This window comes from Panicum hallii, chromosome 7 (assembly GCF_002211085.1).
Source record: "Panicum hallii strain FIL2 chromosome 7, PHallii_v3.1, whole genome shotgun sequence".
Lineage (NCBI taxonomy): Eukaryota > Viridiplantae > Streptophyta > Magnoliopsida > Poales > Poaceae > Panicum > Panicum hallii.
In genome coordinates this window covers 44,958,867-44,963,750 of record NC_038048.1, presented here as the reverse complement: position 1 = coordinate 44,963,750, position 4,884 = coordinate 44,958,867, and the positions used below count along the sequence as shown (strand labels likewise).

General features: G+C 49.4%; 1 pseudogene; it reads left to right on the top strand.

Annotated features, from left to right (window-relative positions):
• The first annotated feature begins 1,197 nt into the window (after positions 1-1,197).
• Positions 1,198-4,221, top strand: LOC112900873 (annotated as a pseudogene).
• Positions 4,222-4,884: the final 663 nt, after the last annotated feature.

The following is a 4,884-nucleotide window of genomic DNA, read 5'->3' as shown; positions in this document are numbered from 1 at the left end:
ATATGTGATTTCATCTTTTTCATTAAATCTAAACAACGCGATGGTTCAAATGGAATCAAAAACTGACTCACGGTTTAAGAGAAAAATATATTTTAAAGTAGCAAATCAATTAAACCCCCACCCGCTCGACCAACCCTGTCACGACACTTGTCACCCACCGTTGAAGCAGTCCACTCCTGTCTCTCCCTCGTGCAGGAAGCCATTCGTTTCCATCCTACACAAATCTCAAAGTGGAAGTTTCATAGCAAACTACCTTCCGGAAGATGTATAGGTTTTACCGGACTGAGCTCCTATTACATCCTGTGGAAGATAGTTAAACAATCTACCTATAAAACCTACCAAGACTTAGCTGACGGCTCATTCAACATTTTACTGAAAAAATATTGAACCAACATTTTGAAAATGTTAAGCCAACACTTTAAAAATGTTGAATCAACATTTTCATATTTTTTCCCCACCTTCTTCTCCGGCGCAGGGGCAGCGATGCGCAGGGCCTGCAGGGCGGTGGCGGCGCGCGGGGCCAGTGGCGCGGGGCAGGCGGCGAGGCGCAGGGGCAGCATGGGGTCAGCGGTGGTGCGAACGGAGGAGGCAGGGGAGGGGTTGTGTTAGGGTTTTGAGTGGGGACGATCCAACAGATATAGATCTTCGCACGAATCTTAAATATTGGAAGGCGGGGAAGAAAAAATCTTCTGGAAGATGTATATGATTCCACCCTCTCCTCTCAGCCTCAGCCACCTGGCCCGCTCGCCAGGAGTGGGCCCAAGGCCCGGCGAGCCTAGGCACATGCCCGGGCTCCTTTCGCTCTAGCCCAATGGAAAAATATCATGGGCCGTTGGAAGCCCAACACAAAACACACCGGTCCAATAGTCCAATAAGTAGATACGCAGAATCGGTGGAGTCGTAGACCACGTTATTGAGCTAAAATAATTTGCCGAGGGATTATGAACTAGCACCTCCTGAAATCCGAGCTAAAATAATTTGTACAAAAAGATACAATTAAAAGAAATCCATAGTACTACCACTAGAAATCAAACGCAAGCTCGTCTCCAATTGCGGCAACATGCTCGTCTCTGCTTTATCTCGTCCAAAGAAAATTCAGTACTATTCCAAAGGAATTGTCAGCAAGTTTACCTCTTTAAAGCATGGTTTTGCTGTTCTTAACAGATGTGTGCATCTGTAAAAGGGCAAGGCAAACCAATGGGTTTGGGTTTGGCTTCCCGTTCCACCGTGCTCCTCCTCCTTTCTTGGGTTTCTTTATGCATATCCGCTGACCAGCTCTCACCTGCCAAACCCCACATCTTCCCCGACGGCAAGCTCATCTCCAACAATGGCGTCTTCGCTCTGGGCTTCTTCTGCCCGACCAACTCAAGCACACGCTTCTACATCGGCATATGGTACAACAACGACCCCGAGCGCACCGTCGTGTGGGTCGCCAATCGTGACAGCCCAATCGCCACCCCTTCCGCCTCAGCGACGCTCGCGGTGACGAACCGGTCCGACCTCGTCCTGTCAGACACTCAAGGCCACATCTACTGGACTACGCGAACAACATCACCACCGGAGGCACTGCGGCGGCGCTGCTCGACGCCAAGGGCAACCTGGTCCTCCGGTCATCCGAGAGCGCGACCCTGTGGCAGAGCTTCGATCACCCGACCGACACCATCCTCCCCGGCATGCCGGTCTGGGTGAACTACCGGGCACGCTTCACGCCGAGCCTGGTTTCTTGGAGAAGCCCGAGGATCCATCCGCCGGCAACTTCTCCTTGGGCGCGGACGTCAGCTCGGGCATCCAGTATGTCCTCAAGGACGGGCCCCGCCTGCTGTGGCGCAGCGGGGCTTGGAACGGCGAGATGGTCCTGGACTACACGCCCAACAATGCCAGCACCATCATGATCATGTCCATCGTCACCAACGGCGACGACATCTCGCTGATGTTCAGCGTCTCCGACGGGTCGCCGAGCATGTACGTCAGGGTGGCCTACACGGGCAGGTACGAGTTCACCGTCTGGAACCGCACCGCGGCGGCGTGGGCAGTCCTGGAGGCGCACCCTGGTGCCGGGTGCGACCGGTACGCGTCATGCGGCCCGTTCGGCTACTGCGACGCCACGGGAGCCTCGCCGGCGTGCAAGTGCCCCGACGGGTACGAGCGCGACGGGACCACCAGCCCGTCCGGCGGATGCACGAGGAAAGAGCCGCTCCAATGCGGCGGCGGGGACTACTTCGCGACCTTGCCGGGCGTGAAGACGCCAGCGATGCCCGTGTTCGTCAGGAACAGAAGCTTCGAACGGCTGCACGGCGGAGCGCCGTGGCAACTGGTCGTGCACGGCCTACGCTTACACCAACCTGAGCACCGCCATAAGCGGGGGCGACATGTCCAGGTGCTTGCTGTGGTTCGGCAACCTTGTCGACAAAGCCAAGGACGTGAACATCGACGGAGAGAAGCTGTATCTCCGGCTTGCCGGCTCATCAACAGGTAATGCTCCATTGTGTGCAAGCAAACTAGAACCATTGCAAGTAATGCTGGTTGCAGCAAATTCTGATGGCATACACTTCTATGTGCAGTTCAAAATAAGACCAATTTGGCGAAGATTTTACTTCCGACTACAGCATTCGTTATGCTACTCGCATTTGCAGCCCTTGTCTGGACATACAAATACAGAGGTAAAAAAAAAGGAGCCAGTGTTTTCCAAGACGCAAGTTGCTGTGCAAGTGTTGACAGTCAGAGAACCCATCGTTGTTTCTATTGGCAGGCACGCGGCGAAAGAAGAAAGTACAGAAGAGATTGATGTTACAATACTCGAGGTCTACGGACGAAACAGGGGACAAGAACATGGAGTTTCCATTTATTAGCTTCGATGGCATTGTTGCGGCAACAGACAACTTCTCTAATGCCAATATGCTTGGGAAGGGAGGTTTTGGCAAAGTTTACAAGGTACTAGCAACAGTTTTAACCTTGATAGTTATATATACCACTAGTAAAACTGTATAATTCTGAGTGACAAAATCGTGTAGGGACTGTTGGCAGGCACCAATGAAGTAGCCGTCAAGAGACTTGGCAAGAGTTCTGGGCAAGGCACCGAGGAATTTAGAAACGAAGTAGCCTTGATTGCAAAGTTGCAGCACAAGAACCTTGTTAGGCTTCTCGGTTGTTGTATTCATGAAGATAAGAAGCTATTAGTCTACGAATACATGCCCAACAAAAGCTTGGATTACTTCCTCTTTGGTACATTCAGTTTTCAATTTTTCATACTGTTGATCAAACCCAATGAATAATTATGCACATTTGCCTTGTGACATGACATACCTCATTTCTTATTTCTTATCAGATTCTGAAAGAAACTTGATGCTTCAATGGCCGACAAGGCTCAACATAATCAAGGGAGTAGCACGAGGAATGATGTATCTCCATCATGACTCCGGATTAACTATAATCCACAGAGATCTCAAAGCAAGCAATATTTTGTTAGATAAAGAGATGATCCCTAAGATATCAGATTTTGGCATGGCCAGGATATTCGGTGGCGACCAGCATGAAGCAAATACAAACAGGGTTGCTGGGACATAGTAAGTAACACCTGCCCTGTCAACTCTTAATATGGAACTTATTTGCTGGCACTTGTTCCGAACTTCAGATTGTGCAGATCTAACACAAACTGGTGAATGTTTGCATAGTGGCTACATGTCCCCTGAATATGCAATGGAAGGTGCATTTTCTGTCAAGTCAGACACCTGCAGCTTTGGTGTTCTGCTGTTGGAGATTGTGAGTGGATTAAAGATGACCTCTCCAAACTTTATCATCGGTTTTCCTAATCTTATAGTCTATGTAAGTACTGTATTGGGGTTGCGCCCAGTCCAGAACTACTGCATATTTTTACCCACTCAAAATACTATAGCTCACTGAAAAATTCATCTCTGTACAGGCATGGAACCTATGGAAGGATGGCAACATAGAAGATTTGGTGGACTCATCTGTTAAGGAGGATTGTCGCCTCGATGAAGTTTCGCGATGCATCCATATAGGACTTCTGTGTGTTCAAGACAGTCCAAACTGTAGGCCGCTCATGTCAGCAGTTGTGTTCACGCTCGAGAACAAAACCACGCCACTCTCAGTACCAATGCAGCCTGTGTATTTTTCCTGTAGGACGCTGACCCTGGAAGAGCTGGCAACAGTAGGGTATTGTCCATGAATGACATGAGCCTCACAGCACTAGAAGGCCGTTAAATTTTCAACACCAACTTTTAGTCCATCTAAATTTCATAAATTTGCAACAGTGTAAAGTCTTAGCTTAATTGTATAATGTATATGTATGTGAATTCCAGGATAGGTGATTGTTCTACTAGTGTGTTGAGGAAGGTGATGAACCATATTTACATTGCAATATTGGTAAATTTCTCATTTCAGATAATTTACTCCTCTTCAACTATACGAGTCTGTTTTTTTTTTAACCTTCAGTTGTTCAATGCTTGCGAATGAAGGTTATCCGATCTCTTTAACTGAAGTAACTTGTTAGGTTGTTATGTGCTTGATTCTCAAAAGTGTTCTATAATGGTGTGAGCATTATATATTACCAGTCCTATATCGCGAAAAGAAACACATGCCTTGGTCTATCGTTTGAGTGCGTTCGCCCTCATGCGCCTCGTCTGCACTACAATGCCTTGGTCTTAGCCGGCTAGGTCCTCGCTGTCTCGATCCGTCTGCATCTCCCACTGTTCAAATGAGACGACCGATGAACCATTGAAGGGCCACGACTCCTGAGTCTTGACTCTCTTCCTGGGTTCCTTCCAACAGCTGGCGGCGCGGCTGCGACTCCTCCGCCCCGGCCCCAAAGCTCCGCCGCTTCGGCCACCACCGTCCACCGCCTCAGCGGACGGTCGCCGCCGCCGC